This window comes from Parasteatoda tepidariorum, chromosome 2 (genome assembly GCF_982258835.1).
Source record: "Parasteatoda tepidariorum strain Cologne lab strain chromosome 2, Ptep-v5.0, whole genome shotgun sequence".
Classification (NCBI taxonomy): domain Eukaryota; kingdom Metazoa; phylum Arthropoda; class Arachnida; order Araneae; family Theridiidae; genus Parasteatoda; species Parasteatoda tepidariorum.
The window spans coordinates 23,329,192-23,351,966 of record NC_141756.1 but is presented as its reverse complement, the minus strand read 5'-3'; the positions used below and the strand labels follow the sequence as shown (position 1 = coordinate 23,351,966).

At 33.0% G+C, this 22,775-nt stretch overlaps 1 long non-coding RNA gene across 1 annotated transcript; it reads right to left on the bottom strand.

Moving 5' to 3' along the window:
- Positions 1–1,945: 1,945 nt before the first annotated feature.
- Positions 1,946–5,554, bottom strand: LOC139424951 (uncharacterized). The gene is made up of 2 exons (XR_011636098.2): positions 5,413–5,554; positions 1,946–2,356 (listed from the first exon to the last, which is right to left on the bottom strand). It is a non-coding gene; the product is annotated as an uncharacterized LOC139424951 (long non-coding RNA).
- Positions 5,555–22,775: the final 17,221 nt, after the last annotated feature.

Below are 22,775 nucleotides of genomic sequence, written 5' to 3'. Positions count from 1 at the left end.
TACTTAACCTTTTTATATTTTCGTAATCTAAATTTTCATTAGGAATTTCGATAAAAAATTTAGTGTGTTTAACGGATAGGATTTACTTGATTTATTTTCCAATAAGCGTAACGAAAGAGAGAGTTGTAAATTCAATTAACTTCTGGTGCGAAGCAGCTTCTAAACCTATTATTTCCTTATTTATGAAACATATTTTCATGCTTCCATTCTAAGGGCGTACATTTTATGGAAATTTAACTTCATAAATAAAGAGTGCTGGGCCGTCATAATGTCCTGGATTTTATCTGTGATTCTTTGCATTGTTTTTAAAAGACCTTCTCTTTCAAATAACTTTTCATCATCTCTATCAGTTCTCTTTCTATGAAGAAACTTTGATATCACATATGCTTGTTTTTCGATGGAAGTTTTGTGCTTCAAAGTAACATTTCATGCACACATCGTTCAAAAGTGTGTTTTGGAAAATTTTGATGGAAAACCGTCTTAGTTACTTGCTTCCGCAATTACATTGGCTTAATTTTGTTTACTTCAAAACGTATGATTTTGAAACTTACCTTTTATTTAAGTTTTTTTTTTATAAGAGCTATTATTTTACTGCATATTTTGAAACCACATAAATTATAAAATAGCCCATTGTAAAATTTTTCTAAATGCCAAAGAACTTACTCAATTAACAAGTTTGTGTTACCAACTAGTTTTGCAGAAAATAAGATGTTCTCATTACAAAAAAATTGTTTGTTAAAATAAATTTATTGTTTATAAATTAAAATTTAAAAGGGATGCTAAAATAAGAAAATTGAACTTTGATTTTATCTCCTTGTTATAGTATAAACCACCTGCACTAGGCTGTCACGTTAACTTCACTCACATCAACACAACGTTAAAAACCTGCCCTCAATATAATTAGTTCAGATACAGATATAAAATGGTAAAACCCCATATCTAATTTTTTATGAAATTTCATGCCGCAGATACCACGTTAAATGCGATGATTGATTTCTTAACTTCAAAATTGCAATTAAACTTAAGAGGTAAAATGTTGGTATTTGCCTAGTGTGTAAGCGAATTAGCAATGTGACAAGATTGAAGCAGTCGATTTATATATTAGCATAGCTACTAACTTTTGCTCTTCCATAGAAGATTTCTCAAAAAGTGAAAAAATAACGTAAAAATATTGTTAATGTGTAGTAACAGCTCAGACATTTAAATTGTTTAAATATAGAGTTTGTCAAAACTTTCTGCTCTATACCAATTGTCAAGACTGGCAAACAAATGCTAAGGCAGAGGGTGTACTTGTTTTTCAGTGGCGCCATCCAAGGCCAAAATTTAGACTTCTGCCACTAACGTCACTGCCTATTTCACAGGGAGGTGCATTCGCACACCTTCCATCCATCCACAAATCGTAATTTTGGTCTGAACCAGAGCACAATCAATCTCCCATCCAGTACTCCCAGAGGTATTGGTTTGATATGGGAACTTTGTGATCCGGACAGAATTACCGAGAACCTATCACCGTTTTGTACACTGGGCGTCTTCGACTGGCGGGAATCAAACTCACCAACATGAGTCCAACACCTAAGCTACCTCTATCCGGCCTAAAATTTTTGAAATTTCCTAATATGAAGTAAAAAGCAAATCTTAAACCTTGTACAGAAAAAATTAGCCTTATATACCCAAAAAGATTGCAGCCATGTTAAAATTTATAGATTTTGTAAACTTTCTTACGTAATGGTTACTTTTAATGCAATTGTTAGATTAAACTGAAAATCCAACTGCTATTATGTTCCTGATCATATCAAGCACAAAAACGACAGTACTTTAACATAGACTTACAAACTATCATTTTTACTAGGAGACTATCCTTTTTCATCCGAACTCAATACACTTCTTTAATTAATCACCTTACTTAAAAAGTGTCAGTTTGAAATACAGTTAAAATACATGTACATTTAAAAGGTAAAATTTTGCTTTATTAAAACAGTTCACATAAAACCAGGTTAATACAAATTTAAGAACTAATTGATTACAAAGTATTAGCTATTTTAATAAAACTCTGGCTAGAGTTATAAGAAAGTCCATTTTGCATATTTTTGGTCTAATCCTCTTTGACGGGACCATCTTCTACGCATACGTCCTTTGGTTCCCCTGTCAGTTTTCCAAAGGAAGTGATGGCATCGTAGAGAAGATAACTGCCCACCAGGAAGCTACCAGCTGTACCAATGTAAAGCATTGGATGCGGTTCTTCTAAAGTCAAAGCCAAAGTGGTTCCTCCTCCACCGAGTGCAGCCAGAACGCATCCACCAACCACTTTGCACACAACAGGGATGATATCTTTGCACGTGGCATTTTGGTTAGTCATCTGTAAATGTTTAAGAAAATTGAATACAGGAGATACAATTTGAAAGAATAAACCAATATATTAAATCGCCTTCATATTTTTTCTTTTTTTTTGGAAACTTTAAAGGATCTATAAAAGTATGGAGTAAAGATGCACTGGTACAAAATGCATTGTTTGCATCTGAAGTAATTATTGAAAATCTCTTCCCATCTTTGGTATTTTGAAAATGAATTTGTTTTTCCATCTTTGGTTTTTCCACCGTAGAAAAAAGCTAACTAGCATGCAGCTATATAGCTACTAACTAGCTTTTGACAATTTGAAAATTTCCAAGACTTCAAGCTTAAGTTTTAAATTTGCATAACCAGACATTCTTTGATATGAACAATTTTAAATATATCGCTATTTAAGTTTGTCAACATTTTGCCCATAGCTCTTTTAAAGTTTTAACTTAAAATATTCTCCCGCAAAATGCGAATTTTCGTTTCAGTTTTAGGAAAACAGTCTGGCAATTCATTTCCCTTACTTAGCAAAACTAGTTTTTTAACGTTCAACTTAGAAAAAAGAAACAGGTTCTTCCGGATCTGCCTTGCAAAACTTCTGCAGGATTTAAATGCAAATTATTTAATATTTTGATAGTTTTTTTAAACATTAGAATGAACTTTAGAGAATTTCTATTTTTCTTTTCAAATACAGAGATTAAAATACTATTACTTTTCACCGAAGAGTTCCAAAAAGTTTGAGACTAATTTAACTCACATATTTGTTTGCAGTAATTTTACATAAAGTGTGCCCCTTTTGAATTATTATTGCATCTTACTACGCAAAATTAAAGGGGGATTCTACTATGAAGTATTTCGAATTGCATTAATATAAAATCAGCAAAATGTTAGTCTTATGGATTTATTACGCAATTTTAGAATGAATGGTGGTCAGAAGCTCTGCTTCAATTTTTTTTTAAAATTAAATACAACCGATAGAAGACTACTTTAAAAAGACAGGAAACTTATCAGATTTAAGAAGCAATCTAATTAGACTACATTATTGAAAGCATTTTAAAATTAGATTTAAAATATTAGCTCATTTTAGCATAAATGAAGTGACGTGAAGAGAGAAATTGAATTTTATAATATATGTCTTTTCAAAAGTGAATTTTTATACATCCAACTCTTCCATAATATTATTTCTACACAAGTAAATTTTATTTAATTTTATAACCGTCGTTGAACAGCCGACCCACTTTTTGCTCTTACGACTACTAATGTTCAACTCCGTAGCCTTGTAATTTTGAACCCAATCCAGAAGACAAGGGAACTCCAGGATCAAGTATTGGAACAAATTTGCCTTTGTGGAGGACTTTTTGATGGAGCTAACCCGCATTTGCGTTACATGATGAAGACCATGAAGACCTCCTACGGTTAGCCTGATGGCAAGGACTAACCCATGATCCGTCTACCGCTGAGAACATTTCACGGCAGCACTGTGGTCGGAGCAAGCCGGATGCGGAATTCATTTGATCAGCCATCGCCAGGATCGAACCCAGATTCACCTCATTGAAAGCCGAACGCTCTATCCCCTGAGCCATCGCGGCTCTCACATATCTACAATCAGAACAGTACTAAACATAGAAACATGTGGCTTTTATGGAAATAACGCTCTTTTAGACAATTTGAAAATGATTTATTGTATAGCTCAAAATTTTTCAATTGCAAAACAATGGAATGTAAGAAGCTTCCAGTTAAATATAAATTAGTACTAACAAAAAAAACTACAGTTTAGATGTCTACTCTCTGAATTTTTCAAGCAGTTTATGAAGTAAGTTGTAAATATCGCAAGATAAGATTTAGAGTCAGACAGTTAATTATAGTCTTCACTAACACTAAAAATTTTCGCATCCAGTTTATATAAAAAAATTTCATTCATGTAGTAATTAAAATTTCGCTTAAATGCCAAATAAAACATTTTCCGAAGATTAAAGTCCAAACCTTGCTTCATAACTTATCAGCACCATATTTTTTCTTAAAAGTTTTGATCTTAATTGGGAATAATTACAATTTTATGGAATAAATTTTTACTAATACAGATTTGTTCAGACTAACACAAAAGAAATGCTTTTTGAAACATGATGTAAGTTTGCAAATAATCCGTTCAGAAAAATAAATTTGAATAATTGAAACTAAGTTTCACTTGGAATTATTCCTTCACTTATATGGAAGCTTCATTAATTTAGAATAAATGTTACATAATTTAAACAAACTAAACATTTGAGATTTAACAGGGTTTTTCAAAAAAAAAGAAAAAAAACACTCAACATTCTAAACAATAGTTTTATCCATAAATTTGTTAAACTGTTTAAATATTTTGAGATATATTGTAATGAAACATTCTTAACTAATTTAAATTTCAACCAATCTATAAGCGTTAAAAATCTAATGATAATTATTGAATACTGTTCTAAAAGTTCTGAATTAAAATTTTTTTACAGAAAACTATAATCTGCAAGCTTAGTTTCATATATAAATGCTATGAGTACCATTAATAAATTTTTAGAAATACTAAGGAAACTCAATTCGCTGAAATATAATTTCTGGTGAAATTTTATCTATACTAATATACTTCTACCTTAGATTAAATAAAAATTGATCTAAAACTACTATTAAAAATAAAAAAGACTCATTTACCTAAATCGATAAATTAGCTCTTAATACCAGAATGAGTAACTTTTGTTTATATAGATGTATATAAGAATGCTGCTATTTTAAAACCTAAAATTATCATTTTATAGAAGTTTTTTATATGCTCTAAAAATTAAAATTACATTAAAACTTAGTTTCCCTAGGCGGATAGATTTTAAGAATATAAGTTCTGCTTTATGTCAAAAGAATTTACTTTTTAAAAAAATAATTCATTAATATGACAAACTTAGTGCTTTTCACTAAAACAAATAGATTATTTATAAACAGATGCAGCTGTATTTTAAAACAACAAACTGGCATTTGTCGAATTTATAATTAATATCTATCAAACATTTAATCCTTAAAAGTCAAGACTGCAAAGAGAAAAGTAAAATACAGGCTTACTTTTTTACAGGCCGTTACAAACCAAAGTAAAACAATCGAAGATGTAGCTTTTTCACTAAAATATAATAAATGCCAGGGTTCTAAATTCTTTTATATACTAAGAGAAAGGGAGATTTTAGAAAACTGTCACTAGCCATGCACCAAATACTTTAAACTATCGAGCTTAGTCTATTCACTTGTAATCGGTTGAACTTTTTCAATTTATTACGAACACCAGCTAGTTTAAACTGCTAGTTTTTAACCATTCGCATTAATGATTTTAAAATTCTCTTCGGTTTTTGAGTTGAGTGAAATAAATGATTTATTGGTACAACATACATTTGCAGGTTTGTGTGCTCAATTAAGACGGGGCCTTCCTGGCGGAGTGGTATCACCCACCAAACGCTCTGTTAAGCGTGGAGGTGGCGGGTTCGAATCCCGCCGTAGCCCTGGATGTATTCTTTGTGATGTCCTTCTCTGTATTGTGCTATCTGTTACTCTACTTGACAAAGGTTTATAAGCGTTAATTGAGCACACCTTCAAATGTATGTTGCATCAATAAAACCAATCAATTTAGGCTTATAAACCTATGTCAAGCCCAGGCGATCGTAAGAGATTTCACTTTTGCACTTGCTGAAACAATCTTTTTTTGTATGAGAAGGATGCTGTGAGGTGGTTTATGGGTAGCCGAGATGAAGATGAGGGCAGCGATTGCGGACTTACTATCCGATAAAATAATGTAAGCAAGATACTCGATGGTGAATTTTGCGATTACTAACCAAGTCACTGAAACTTCTCCGGTAAAAACTGAGTTAATAGGATGGATTCGAGCAATATAACACATGTTGTTTCTTGAATTAATATCCGTAATACTTGTGTTCGTATTTGATTTCGAGTCATCGTTCGCTAGGATGGTAAAATCTTTCTAAAGGGTGTAGAGGATTTCTTGATAGAGAGGGAGGATTTCGTTGGAATTTCTCGTAGTTTGATATGGAAAATCATGTACATAAAGACAGAGGTTCGGGAGATCTGTGAGGAAAACCAGAGTGTGGAAGGGAATGATATGTGAAGGGATTCTTGTGAGTGTGAAGGGATTCTTGTATGATCCTTGAGTGGAAATTATTTTTTGACTGAATTTGAGGGATTGCGTTTTGTGCATTTTACGCATGAAGGTACGGGCATCGTGAGCAAGGGTTGTTAGATGCTTTATTTTAACAAGATCATAAAGCTGATATTTCATGAGAAGGGCTTAAAAATAGCAACGCAGTCTCCTTCGAATTGAATCTTGTATGAAAGTGTTCCAGATCTAGTGTTCCAATGGCACCGCTCCCTCATCGGAGGGCTCATCCTTTAAAAAAGGTTTATTAGGAAATTCTTTTTATAGGAAAGAATGAGCCACAGAGGATTCTTCAACTTCAGAACTTTCAGTAGGTACACCACTAGAATCTTCGCATTCAAAATAGCTTTCCATGTCAGAATGAAGGAAACCTCCATGCTGTCTTGCACATTCATATTAGGATATTTTCTGTTTCTTTCTAATGCTTCACCATTTTTCGCCATTGTTTTTCTTTTTAGTTAATCTTCGAAATCTAATCGGGTATTACCCTTAAACACGGAATTGCAAATTTCTTCTATGTGCCCTGCGTTGAAATATTATTTGACAGAATTTGAGCTATTGCATTTTGTGAATTTTGCGCATGCAGGTAAGGACGTGGTGAGCAAGTGTTTAATGATTTATTTAAATAAGGTCATAAAACAGAAATTTCAAGATAAGGGCTTAAAAATAGCAACGCAGTTTCCCTCAAACTGAATATTGTTTGAAAGTGTTCCAGATATAGTGTTCCAGATATAGTGTTCCAATGGAGGTGCGCCTTCATCGGAGGGCCCATCCTTTAACCCGGCAGGACGCGCGCCTCACGTACGAACACAAAATTGTGCGTGGGGTTCTTATGGACCCCACAAACTTTAATTACTTTTTAACCTTTTTGCATAGTAATATTTGGAAACAAAATGGTTATAATTATTAAATTTAAATTATATGAAAGTTATTAACGCATGTAATCATTAAAATACTCACAATAATCTAAAAAAAATAGCATATTTATTATATATAACTTACTCTATATTTTCTTCTTTATTCATTCCCTACTCTTTATTCATGCATTGGAGGTGAAACTAGGACAGTCCATCTGTTTTTGAGGGCTTAGCGAAGAATTGTTCTGAGGGAAGAAATTAGGCTGCTGCGATAAAAGCTGAAAATTTCTTTTATTATATTTCTGAAAAACTTTGGAAAACTCCGTTTTGAAGTATTCTGGAGAAATAAAAATGCGTGGTGGTGGGAGATTTAACTCAATATTGGCAGCAATCGTTGGGTCTCTTTCCACTTCTACATATGACTTGATAGAACTCACATGCTTTTCGGGATCTGACCGAGATTCCGAATTGTCGCTTAAAGGAAGTAATCCGAGTTTTGTTGCAGTCTTTGAAGTTCTTGTTTCCTTATGGATATTTACTTGTTTATCGGCCTCAGTAACTGAACTGTAGGCGTCACTTTGTCTTTGAATGCTTTGCGTAGTAGGGTTCTGGAAATCGAATTCAGTCCTTTCTGATGAATGTTGATTGTTTTTATTCTCTTCGTCAGCAATTTTGGTAAACTCGTTGTCAAATTTCTCTGGAGTTATGACAACAGGTGTCGATGGGAGAATAAAATTATTACTTTCGGACTCTTCTGCTTTTTGTTTTGATGATGAAGAAATGGTGCTTCTCTTGAAATCAGTATTTGATGTCGAATCCTCGTTCGAAAAAGGAAATCTTCGTTTTGTTGGAGTGCTTGGGATCTTCCCTTGCTGATGAACATCTGCTTGGTTTGACTGTTTTAATGGACAAACAAGGCTCCTCGATAAGTTTCAAAGAATTTTGTGGATTTGAGCATGTAAGTCAATCGACAGTGAAATAGGTCTTGAACTTTCCGCTGCAAACTGCCTTTGTCATCAGCTTGATTGTCATCCACTTGAGAATTTGATTTGTTGGAATGGTCGTCGGTAATTGTTTCGGAGTTCTAGTGTTCCAATGGAGGCTAACCTTCATCGGAGGGCTAATCCTTTAAAGCAGGTTTATTGGAAAATTCTTTTTCCAGGGGTGAATGAGCCATAGAGAATTCTTCAACCTCCGAACTTTCAGTTGCTGCACCAATAGACTCTTCTCGTTGAAAATAACTTTCCATGTCAGAATGAAGGAAATCTCTATGCTGTCTCGCATACTCATGCTAGGATATTTTCTGTTTCTTTCCTATGCTCCACCTTGTGATTTCCAAATTTCTTGTGATTATGTCAATCACTAGTTGAGGAATATCCTAACAGACTAACTAGAAGCGAAACATAGCATTTACGTGAAAAAGAACGTAGTTTGATTTACGGTTTCACTAACTGATTTTCGCTGTAATTTCCAGTATCATAGGCATTAAATTTGTCATCTGTATTCTTTTGAATTGTGACTTTTCTTCTGCAATTTCTAGTATTAGAGGCATAAATCTTTCTTTTTATTACGTCCATCAGTACTTGAAGCATAGTCTCCCAGACTTCCTTGGAGCGAAACATAGCATGTATGTGAAAAAGGATATAGTTTTATTTATGTTTACGCTAACATATTCTATATTTAAGAAAAATTCAGAGTAATTTCATTTACCATTTGTCTCATTTTGCTCTGACAACACTGTTAGCAGACGTTTTCTCCTAGGTTCTTTCCTACTAATGGGGCACACATTTAAAAACCCCGTCCATAAATCTTAAGGAATCTATCAGATTTCCCTGTATTCCTCTGTATTCTTTTTAATACCGACTTCCGCTTCAATTTCTGGTATCATAGGCATAAAATTTCTTGTGATTATGTCAATCACTAGTTGAGGAATATCCTCACAGACTTCCTAGAAGCGAAACATAGCATTTACGTGAAAAAGAACGTAGTTTGATTTACGGTTTCACTAACAGTTTCTATATTTACGAAAAATTCCGAGATTTTACAGTTACCACTTGACTCTTTTAACTCTGACGACACTAGAAGCATTCGTGTCTCCAAAATTCCTTCCTACTCATGTGGTAAAAACTTAAAAACCCCGTCCATAAATCTTAAAGAATCCATCAGATTCCATCTGTATTCTTTTAAATACTGACTTCCGCTCCAATTTCTAGCATCATAAGCATAAAATGTCTTGTGATTATGTCAGTGAATAGTTGAGGAATATCCTCCCAGACTTCCTTAGAGCAAAACATAGCATGTATGTGAAAAAGGATATAGTTTTATTTACGTTTTCACTAACAGTTACTATATTTAAGAATATTCAGAATAATTACAGTAACCGTTTGCCTCTTTTATCTCGTAAAAGACAACAATGTTATTAGTCGTTCCTGCAAAAGTTCTTAAAGTTCTTTCGTACTAATGTGGTTTAAATTTGAAAACCCCGTCCATAAATCTTAAAGAATCTATCAGATCCCATCTGTATTTTTATAAATACTGACTTCCGCTCCAATTTCTAGCATCATAAGCATAAAATGTCTTGTGATTACGTCAGTGACTAGTTGAGGAATATCCTCCCAGACTTCCTTAGAGCAAAACATAGCATGTATGTGAAAAAGGATATAGTTTTATTTACGTTTTCACTAACAGTTACTATATTTAAGAATATTCAGAATAATTACAGTAACCATTTGCCTCTTTTATCTCGTAAAAGACAACAATGTTATTAGTCGTTCCTGCAAAAGTTCTTAAAGTTCTTTCGTACTAATGTGGTTTAAATTTGAAAACCCCGTCCATAAATCTTAAAGAATCTATCAGATCCCATCTGTATTCTTATAAATACTGACTTCCGCTCCAATCTCTAGTATCATAAGCATAAAATGTCTTGTGATTACGTCAGTGACTAGTTGAGGAATATCCTCCCAGACTTCCTTAGAGCAAAACATAGCATGTATGTGAAAAAGGATATAGTTTTATTTACGTTTTCACTAACAGTTACGATATTTAAGAATATTCAGAATAATTACAGTAACCATTTGCCTCTTTTATCTCGTAAAAGACAACAATGTTATTAGTCGTTCCAGCAAAAGTTCTTAAAGTTCTTTCGTACTAATGTGGTTTAAATTTGAAAACCCCGTCCATAAATCTTAAAGAATCCATCAGATTCCATCTGTATTCTTTTAAATACTGACTTCCGCTCCAATTTCTAGCATCATAAACATAAAATGTCTTGTGATTATATCAGTGACTAGTTGAGGAATATCCTCCCAGACTTCCTTAGAGCAAAACATAGCATGTATGTGAAAAAGGATATAGTTTTATTTACGTTTTCACTAACAGTTACTATATTTAAGAATATTCAGAATAATTACAGTAACCATTTGCCTCTTTTATCTCGTAAAAGACAACAATGTTATTAGTCGTTCCTGCAAAAGTTCTTAAAGTTCTTTCGTACTAATGTGGTTTAAATTTGAAAACCCCGTCCATAAATCTTAAAGAATCTATCAGATTCCATCTGTATTCTTTTAAATACTGACTTCCGCTCCAATCTCTAGTATCATAAGCATAAAATGTCTTGTGATTATGTCAGTGACTAGTTGAGGAATATCCTCCCAGACTTCCTTAGAGCAAAACATAGCATGTATGTGAAGAAGGATATAGTTTTATTTGCGTTTTCACTAACAGTTACTATATTTAAGAATATTCAGAATAATTACAGTAACCATTTGCCTCTTTTATCTCGTAAAAGACAATAATGTTATTAGTCGTTCCAGCAAAAGTTCTTAAAGTTCTTTCGTACTAATGTGGTTTAAATTTGAAAACCCCGTCCATAAATCTTAAAGAATCCATCAGATTCCATCTGTATTCTTTTAAATACTGACTTCCGCTCCAATTTCTAGCATGATAAGCATAAAATGTCTTGTGATTATGTCAGTGACTAGTTGAGGAATATCCTCCCAGACTTCCTTAGAGCAAAACATAGCATGTATGTGAAAAAGGATATAGTTTTATTTACGTTTTCACTAACAGTTACTATATTTAAGATAATTCAGAACAATTACAGTTACCATTTGCCTCTTTTTACTCGTAAAAGACAACACTGTTAGTAGTCGTTCCTCCACAAGTTCTTTCCTACTAATGGGGTATACATTTAAGAACTTCGTCCATAAATCTTAAAGAATCTATCAGGTTCCATCTGTATCCTCTTGAATACTGATTTTCGCTGAAATTTCCAGTATCTTAGGCATTAAATTTGTCATCTGTATTCTTTTGAATTGTGACTTTTCTTCTGCAATTTCTAGTATTAGAGGCATAAATCTTTCTTTCTATTACGTTCATCAGTACTTGAAGCATAGTCTCCCAGACTTCCTTGGAGCGAAACATAGCATGTATGTGAAAAAGGATATAGTTTTATTTATGTTTACGCTAACATATTCTATATTTAAGAAAAATTCAGAGTAATTTCAGTTACCATTTGTCTCATTTTGCTCTGACAACACTGTTAGCAGACGTTTTCTCCTAGGTTCTTTCCTACTAATGGGGCACACATTTAAAAACCCCGTCCATAAATCTTAAGGAATCTATCAGATTTCCCTGTATTCCTCTGTATTCTTTTTAATACCGACTTCCGCTTCAATTTCTGGTATCATAGGCATGAAATTTCTTGTGATTATGTCAATCACTAGTTGAGGAATATCCTCCCAGACTTCCTTGGAGCAAAACATAGCATGTATGTAAAGAAGGATGTAGTTTCATTTACGTTTCCTCTAAAAGTTTCTATATTTAAGAACAATTCAGAATACTCCTCACTGGTGCAGTAACCATTTGCCTCTTTTAACTCTCAGAAGAAAACACTGTTAGCAGTCGTTTATCCAAAGTTCTTCCCTACTAATGTGGCACTGTGATCTAAATCCCATCAATAAGTCTTAAGGAATCTATCAGGTTCCATCTGTATTCTTTTGAATATTGACTTTTCCTCTGTAATTTCTAGTATTAGAGACACAAATCTTTTTATTACGTCCATCATTACTTGAAGCATAGTTTCCCAGACTTCCTTGGAGCAAAGCATAAAATGTAAAAAACTGATGTTTTTTTTTAAAATTTTCACTAACAGCTTCTTTAGATAAGAGAAAATTCAGAGTGATTACGGTATGACTAGTCTCCTTTAACTCCTCTAAGACAGTATTGGTAGCAGTCGTTTTTCCAGTTTTCTTTATTACTAATGTGGAAATATTTTAAAAATTCCATGAATAAAGTTTCAAGTATCGTTTAGTTAGATCTGCTATAGCTTAGTTGACAGGGCGCTTTTGTCTCCCATTCGCGAGAACCGGAGCTTGAATCCTTCCGGCCGAAGACTCCTCTCGTGGTAAATGGTCACTGGTGCAATTAAAATCTTTGGATTATGAAGTCCATCATGTTCCCAACGATTAGACTGTAAATTAAGCCTTGTATACTTTCACTAACATATTCAACATTTAAGAGAAGAGTCAGGACAATTTATGTACATCGTTTTTCATTTTTAAACTTTTTTATTTTTTAGGTTAAATTTTACAAGACAGCACTGATACTGATATGGTCGTCAGTCTATATTATGTAAATATATTTACCTATACTATACAGTTATATCCTATATTACCTATATTATATAGTTATGTTATATAGATATATTATATTACTAAATTCAACTATAATATATAGCTATATTTTATATATCATGCATAAAGCTTTAGAGTTCTTTCAGATTACGTGCAATTCAGTATTTTTTTAATAATTATATCTGCTACAATTTATTGCATTGTAAGTGTTTCTAAACATGTTCTTTAAATCAATGATTATGAGCCTATGATTAGGCATTGCTCTCAATACTAAATATGAAGATTGAGCAAAATATTGATGCGAGGAATAGCAATAGTTGTTTGAAAATAAAAAGGGTTTGTAATCTAATTTTTTAATGCAAAGTTAGTCCTACTCTGCAATGTCTGAGCTCACCAAAAAATGCTCAAGGTTAGAATTATATATTGATTTTAGTCCCGCAGTGGACTGATTGTTAAGACACGGTTCCCACCAGATCACCGAAGTCAAGCATCAATGGCTGCGGTTAGTGTGCCGATGGGTGACCACTTGGATTAGTCTACGTAGGGATCAAGGGTGTGCGGTATTGGTCCCCGTTAATCTGTTTTACGGAGAAGTGCTCGACTTCCCATTCAGGTCTTCAGGCTGCCGAAGCAAGGGTGCCATCCTCTCTGCAGAGGATCAAAATTGTGATGGAATGTCTTCGGATCATCCTCAGGGATTTTTCCCAGACCGTCGCCAATAGCCCATCGTGCAGCTCTCGTGCGACGGAAATGAACTACAATAACAATATTGATTTTAATATTCTTAGTCAAATAAAGGGAATTTTTTTTAAAAAATATTTATAGATTGAAAGATGGAAGAGCCCTGTATGAACGGTCTCTTTCATTGTTAGAAAGATAGAAAGGACCTGTGTGGTCTTTTTTTTTGTTGCTCTGTAATTCAAAAAAAAAAAATGTCCTGAAAATGTTGAATATTTCTGACTTTTCATAATTTGATCTAAGTGCTTATTTAATGATTCATGTGCTAATCTTATATTAGCGTATAGACCAGTCGAAAGACCAGTCTGGACCTTAATTCATTTTTGCTGTTACAGCTTAACCGAAATTAGCTTTGGGTTTAAGGTACTCTTTGCTAGTTATGAAGTATCGAGTTTTATTTAAAAACAATACTATTTCAAGACATCTCTAATCATTATATATAAAAAATGCGAAACCAATTATCTTGAAAACTAATGTAATAATTAAGAAACCAGTGTTCCGTTGAATCAAATATTTTCATTAACCAAATCAAATGAAATATCTCAGAAATTTTATTATAGAGTTTCAAATATATTTTCGATTAAATTAATTTTGATTTTATTTTAAGAATTTAGATGCCTAATTGATCAACTAATAAGCAATCTGGGAAGAGCTGCACTGACCCTTTCAAACTTCCTAGCTAAACAGAGATGTTCAGTCTTTCTAGTGTTAAGTTTTTTTTATGTTTGAAAGTTCATAAAATTCATTACTATAAGATAGTATGTATGGTTTAAAATCAAAACTTTGATTCGACTTTAAAACAATATAAACTCTAGTTTTTTTTTTTTATTATCCTTGGCAAATAAGCCTCGTAAAACACATTTATTCAGCACGGCAGGGAATTAGTAAGGCATTTGGCAAAAATAATACCTATTTACCTGACCATTTCGCTTAGTTATTTTTAGATAACATTAATTTAGAACACAATAATAGTTTTTAAGTTATAGCGAAAATTCGGTCACTCTTCTATTCATTCCATAATATGCAGTGTAAAAAATGACCGTGAACAAAGTTTTTCATTTAAAGAATAAAAGACCAAATTTGTGGCAAAACAAGGGACATAGTCATTTAAATTACACAAATTTGCCTACCTAAATTAGTTTTTTTCTAGTTTAAAATAATTTATATCTCTGTCCTTCTTATTTGGAAATGAAATAACAAATTGGAAATGAAAATTTCCAATTTGTTACCTATGCGTCATTCCTTAATTGGACATTTGTGAGTTTTGTTTTAAAATTTGTAACGATGTTAAAAGAAATAGAAAATAAAAATACGATGTAAATTTTAGCTTAAGTAAATTGAAAATGAATAAAAATTTCTAAGAATGTCGTCAAATTTTTTAAACATTATAAAACAAAAAATGTCTGAAAATGTATTTTTGTTTATTTTTGACCCAAAAAACAGATTGAGTCCAAGCAATTTTAATCTATACAACTATTTGATTCAATCTTACAACATATATATATTATACACGATATATTCAGCTAACATGTAAATTTTTATTTAAAAAAAGTAGTCGAAATACTTGTTAATGTACATAATTTTACTCATCAACACAACTAATCATATACACAACTACTACAGCTGTGCAAAATTACAGCAGTAACAAAAATAACTATTCTACAACATTTTTTCTCTTATTCCTTCCTCCATTTCTATCAGCCGCAGTCCTCACCCACCTCTTCACAATAAGTTCAGCGGTCAGCTTGTTTCGCAATTTTCGTTGCTGGGTTCTGCCGGACTGTCACTAAAATAAGCATTTGATTAGTTTTGTACACTCCAAGGTATACATATGTTACCTGATATCATTTGGAGGACCCTTGGAAAAGTCTTCATTCCTAATTTACCGTAGTCACCAATTCAGTTGAAGCCACGGGCAGCCTCATGGGATAGGTGGACAGCCAGAATCTTCCTTGTCACCTCATTGCAGTCCCTGCCCCCAAAATTTCCCAAATTTTTAGCCAAAAAATCACAATATGTCACTATGAAATTAAAAAGCACTTAAAATACATGAGCATATTATACTGCTTATCAAGTTAAGAAAAGGAAAATAAAATACAGTATACTCTGTATATATCAAATTGGAAGGGATTCTATAAAAATCCAGTTTTCGAGGTAATAAGTTCAGAACTAAACCTAAATAAGTTCTAAAAAGTAGGAAAATCTATTGTAAAATATCACTCTTAAAAGTAGAGTCACGAAACATAAGAATAACTAATAATAAATATCCTGGGTTGACTAAGTCTAAACACAACAATTATAATTTTATCTCTTAAAGAAGGACAATAATTATGTATTAAATAGAATATAATCGATTTACAATAAATTTAGATTGTGACTTTTCCGAAAAAATTCACTTTACAATTCGAAAAAATTTAACGTAACATGGTTTTGAATTCCTATGAAGAAACTTTTCGACATAAGAATTCAAATTAACATTAGGTGAATGCCAAGGGGGAAAATATTTTTCGACATTACAAGGTTTTTGAGACAGCGAGAATATACTGTCTAGAAATTTTGAGAAAGGCCTTGTTTTTGTAATATTGTGAAAAAACTACTCATAATTTTGTGAATATAAAATAAGCGTTAAGTCACATTCCTTCAACCAGGGTCCTGCTTTTGTGAATTTGTGCAAATAGTGTCCTATTACTGCAAAAATTGCTAAAATCCTTTTCAAGAAGTTTTTAAATTGTAAATAGATAGATAATGCTCAACAATTGCTGCTACTAAATTAGACTTGCAACATACAAATATTTGGTATTTAGCCTATACTGCTTAACGCAGAATATTCATTTCGGACGAATAAGGGGGAAAAAATCACTCACATTTTTAATAATTTCAATTGATACATTTTAAATAACAAATGTATCACTTTTAATGTATTAAGCATTACGTAAACTTAAACAATTCTTAAATTTATAATAAATTAATTTTAATTTACATTATATTCTATTAATTAATTTTATGAATAAATATAAATTGATCAATTATTTATTGACAAAAAAAAACATCTAAATCATCTCCCATCTAAAAAAGGAACTAAATTTTGATGGAAACTTTGCAACAAATTTAAGTTTCACAATTCTCAAAACATATCGGAGATATTAAATACAATCAAAGATATTATATACATGATTTTGAATTATTTATAAAAATAAAAGGTTTTTAGTTTAATATGACTAGAACTTTTATGAACTTTTTTAGCCTTGGCAAATAATTCACAAGTTTTTTTTATCCACATCATTTCAGCATAAAAGAGAACCTGCAATGAATGGCATCTATCTTTTTATTTTAATACTTTACACGGATAATTCGCAAACAAAAAGCAAAGAAAAATTACTTGTTTGTTTAATTTGTTATTATTAATAATTATATTTAACTCGTATCTTTTTGGATAAAGAACAGTAGGGTTTAGCTAAGCTTTAAAAAATTATCTGGCATACATGTTTGCAGTAAACAAGTTGTTGATACCCCAGGGATCATACACAATACTCCAAATAAGACTATTTCAAACTCAATCTTTAATCAGCCTTTAATAAACTTTTATTTATGTGGAAAAAATTTACCCTTATTCAATTTTAAAAATTAGAAGAGCTGAATCACATGAACTCTAAACAAAGAATATTAATGCAAAACACAATTCTTTGAGAAAGCAGAAATCTCACCATTTTGGAGAGCTTCTCATTAGACTCGAGCTCAACCTCTAGCAGTTCCATTTCTCCAGCCTCCATAAGCTGGAAGCCCTCTATCTTTTCAGTGTTCAATTTTAAAAATTACAAGAGTTGAATCACATGAACTCTAAACAAAGAATATTAATGCAAAACACAATTCTTTGAGAAAGCAGAAATCTCACCATTTTGGAGAGCTTCTCATTAGACTCGAGCTCAACCTCTAGCAATTCCATTTCTCCAGCCTCCATAAGCTGGAAGTCCTCTATCTTTTCAGTGTTCAATTTTAAAAATTAGAAGAGTTGAATCACATGAACTCTAAACAAAGAATATTAATGCAAAACACAATTCTTTGAGAAAGCAGAAATCTCACCATTTTGGAGAGCTTCTCATTAGACTCGAGCTCAACCTCTAGCAGTTCCATTTCTCCAGCCTCCATAAGCTGGAAGTCCTCTATCTTTTCAGTGTTCAATTTTAAAAATTAGAAGAGTTGAATCACATGAACTCTAAACAAAGAATATTAATGCAAAACACAATTCTTTGAGAAAACAGAAATCTCACCATTTTGGAGAGCTTCTCATTAGACTCGAGCTCAACCTCTAGCAGTTCCATTTCTCCAGCCTCCATAAGCTGGAAGTCCTCTATCTTTTCAGTGTTCAATTTTAAAAATTAGAAGAGCTGAATCACATGAACTCTAAACAAAGAATATTAATGCAAAACACAATTCTTTGAGAAAGCAGAAATCTCACCATTTTGGAGAGCTTCTCATTAGACTCGAGCTCAACCTCTAGCAGTTCCATTTCTCCAGCCTCCATAAGCTGGAAGCCCTCTATCTTTTCAGTGTTCAATTTTAAAAATTACAAGAGTTGAATCACATGAACTCTAAACAAAGAATATTAATGCAAAACACAATTCTTTGAGAAAGCAGAAATCTCACCATTTTGGAGAGCTTCTCATTAGACTCGAGCTCAACCTCTAGCAATTCCATTTCTCCAGCCTCCATAAGCTGGAAGTCCTCTATCTTTTCAGTGTTCAATTTTAAAAATTAGAAGAGTTGAATCACATGAACTCTAAACAAAGAATATTAATGCAAAACACAATTCTTTGAGAAAACAGAAATCTCACCATTTTGGAGAGCTTCTCATTAGACTCGAGCTCAACCTCTAGCAATTCCATTTCTCCAGCCTCCATAAGCTGGAAGTCCTCTATCTTTTCAGTGTTCAATTTTAAAAATTAGAAGAGTTGAATCACATGAACTCTAAACAAAGAATATTAATGCAAAACACAATTCTTTGAGAAAGCAGAAATCTCACCATTTTGGAGAGCTTCTCATTAGACTCGAGCTCAACCTCTAGCAGTTCCATTTCTCCAGCCTCCATAAGCTGGAAGTCCTCTATCTTTTCAGTGTTCAATTTTAAAAATTAGAAGAGTTGAATCACATGAACTCTAAACAAAGAATATTAATGCAAAACACAATTCTTTGAGAAAGCAGAAATCTCACCATTTTGGAGAGCTTCTCATTAGACTCGAGCTCAACCTCTAGCAGTTCCATTTCTCCAGCCTCCATAAGCTGGAAGTCCTCTATCTTTTCAGTGTTCAATTTTAAAAATTAGAAGAGTTGAATCACATGAACTCTAAACAAAGAATATTAATGCAAAACACAATTCTTTGAGAAAACAGAAATCTCACCATTTTGGAGAGCTTCTCATTAGACTCGAGCTCAACCTCTAGCAGTTCCATTTCTCCAGCCTCCATAAGCTGGAAGTCCTCTATCTTTTCAGTGTTCAATTTTAAAAATTAGAAGAGCTGAATCACATGAACTCTAAACAAAGAATATTAATGCAAAACACAATTCTTTGAGAAAGCAGAAATCTCACCATTTTGGAGAGCTTCTCATTAGACTCGAGCTCAACCTCTAGCAGTTCCATTTCTCCAGCCTCCATAAGCTGGAAGCCCTCTATCTTTTCAGTGTTCAATTTTAAAAATTACAAGAGTTGAATCACATGAACTCTAAACAAAGAATATTAATGCAAAACACAATTCTTTGAGAAAGCAGAAATCTCACCATTTTGGAGAGCTTCTCATTAGACTCGAGCTCAACCTCTAGCAATTCCATTTCTCCAGCCTCCATAAGCTGGAAGTCCTCTATCTTTTCAGTGTTCAATTTTAAAAATTAGAAGAGTTGAATCACATGAACTCTAAACAAAGAATATTAATGCAAAACACAATTCTTTGAGAAAACAGAAATCTCACCATTTTGGAGAGCTTCTCATTAGACTCGAGCTCAACCTCTAGCAATTCCATTTCTCCAGCCTCCATAAGCTGGAAGTCCTCTATCTTTTCAGTGTTCAATTTTAAAAATTAGAAGAGTTGAATCACATGAACTCTAAACAAAGAATATTAATGCAAAACACAATTCTTTGAGAAAGCAGAAATCTCACCATTTTGGAGAGCTTCTCATTAGACTCGAGCTCAACCTCTAGCAATTCCATTTCTCCAGCCTCCATAAGCTGGAAGTCCTCTATCTTTTCAGTGTTCAATTTTAAAAATTAGAAGAGTTGAATCACATGAACTCTAAACAAAGAATATTAATGCAAAACACAATTCTTTGAGAAAACAGAAATCTCACCATTTTGGAGAGCTTCTCATTAGACTCGAGCTCAACCTCTAGCAATTCCATTTCTCCAGCCTCCATAAGCTGGAAGTCCTCTATCTTTTCAGTGTTCAATTTTAAAAATTAGAAGAGTTGAATCACATGAACTCTAAACAAAGAATATTAATGCAAAACACAATTCTTTGAGAAAACAGAAATCTCACCATTTTGGAGAGCTTCTCATTAGACTCGAGCTCAACCTCTAGCAGTTCCATTTTTCCAGCCTCCATAAGCTGGAAGTCCTCTATCTTTTCAGTGTTCAATTTTAAAAAGTAGAAGAGTTGAATCACATGAACTCTAAACAAAGAATATTAATGCAAAACACAATTCTTTGAGAAAACAGAAATCTCACCATTTTGGAGAGCTTCTCATTAGACTCGAGCTCAACCTCTAGCAGTTCCATTTCTCCAGCCTCCATAAGCTGGAAGTCCTCTATCTTTTCAGTGTTCAATTTTAAAAATTAGAAGAGTTGAATCACATGAACTCTAAACAAAGAATATTAATGCAAAACACAATTCTTTGAGAAAACAGAAATCTCACCATTTTGGAGAGCTTCTCATTAGACTCGAGCTCAACCTCTAGCAGTTCCATTTTTCCAGCCTCCATAAGCTGGAAGTCCTCTATCTTTTCAGTGTTCAATTTTAAAAATTAGAAGAGTTGAATCACATGAACTCTAAACAAAGAATATTAATGCAAAACACAATTCTTTGAGAAAACAGAAATCTCACCATTTTGGAGAGCTTCTCATTAGACTCGAGCTCAACCTCTAGCAGTTCCATTTTTCCAGCCTCCATAAGCTGGAAGTCCTCTATCTTTTCAGTGTTCAATTTTAAAAATTAGAAGAGTTGAATCACATGAACTCTAAACAAAGAATATTAATGCAAAACACAATTCTTTGAGAAAGCAGACATCTCACCATTTTGGAGAGCTTCTCATTAGACTCGAGCTCAACCTCTAGCAGTTCCATTTCTCCAGCCTCCATAAGCTGGAAGTCCTCTATCTTTTCAGTGTTCAATTTTAAAAATTAGAAGAGTTGAATCACATGAACTCTAAACAAAGAATATTAATGCAAAACACAATTCTTTGAGAAAGCAGAAATCTCACCATTTTGGGGAGCCTCTCATTAGACTCGAGCTCAACCTCTAGCAATTCCATTTCTCCAGCCTCCATAAGCTGGAAGTCCTCTGTCTTTTCAGTGTTCAATTTCAAAAATTAGAAGAGCTGAATCACATGAACTCTAAACAAAGAATATTATTGCAAAACACAATTCTTTGAGAAAACAGAAATCTCACCATTTTGGAGAGCTTCTCATTAGACTCGAGCTCAACCTCTAGCAGTTCCATTTTTCCAGCCTCCATAAGCTGGAAGTCCTCTATCTTTTCAGTGTTCAATTTTAAAAATTAGAAGAGTTGAATCACATGAACTCTAAACAAAGAATATTAATGCAAAACACAATTCTTTGAGAAAGCAGAAATCTCACCATTTTGGAGAGCTTCTCATTAGACTCGAGCTCAACCTCTAGCAGTTCCATTTTTCCAGCCTCCATAAGCTGGAAGTCCTCTATCTTTTCAGTGTTCAATTTTAAAAATTAGAAGAGTTGAATCACATGAACTCTAAACAAAGAATATTAATGCAAAACACAATTCTTTGAGAAAGCAGAAATCTCACCATTTTGGAGAGCTTCTCATTAGACTCGAGCTCAACCTCTAGCAATTCCATTTCTCCAGCCTCCATAAGCTGGAAGTCCTCTATCTTTTCAGTGTTCAATTTTAAAAATTACAAGAGTTGAATCACATGAACTCTAAACAAAGAATATTAATGCAAAACACAATTCTTTGAGAAAGCAGAAATCTCACCATTTTGGAGAGCTTCTCATTAGACTCGAGCTCTACCTCTAGCAGCTCCATTTCTCCAGCCTCCATAAGCTGGAAGTTCTCTATCTTTTCAGTGTTCAATTTTAAAAATTAGAAGAGTTGAATCACATGAACTCTAAACAAAGAATATTAATGCAAAGCACAATTCTTTGAGAAAACAGAAATCTCACCATTTTGGAGAGCTTCTCATTAGACTCGAGCTCAACCTCTAGCAGTTCCATTTTTCCAGCCTCCATAAGCTGGAAGTCCTCTATCTTTTCAGTGTTCAATTTTAAAAATTAGAAGAGTTGAATCACATGAACTCTAAACAAAGAATATTAATGCAAAACACAATTCTTTGAGAAAGCAGAAATCTCACCATTTTGGAGAGCTTCTCATTAGACTCGAGCTCAACCTCTAGCAATTCCATTTCTCCAGCCTCCATAAGCTGGAAGTCCTCTATCTTTTCAGTGTTCAATTTTAAAAATTAGAAGAGTTGAATCACATGAACTCTAAACAAAGAATATTAATGCAAAACACAATTCTTTGAGAAAGCAGAAATCTCACCATTTTGGAGAGCTTCTCATTAGACTCGAGCTCAACCTCTAGCAATTCCATTTCTCCAGCCTCCATAAGCTGGAAGTCCTCTATCTTTTCAGTGTTCAATTTTAAAAATTACAAGAGTTGAATCACATGAACTCTAAACAAAGAATATTAATGCAAAACACAATTCTTTGAGAAAGCAGAAATCTCACCATTTTGGAGAGCTTCTCATTAGACTCGAGCTCTACCTCTAGCAGCTCCATTTCTCCAGCCTCCATAAGCT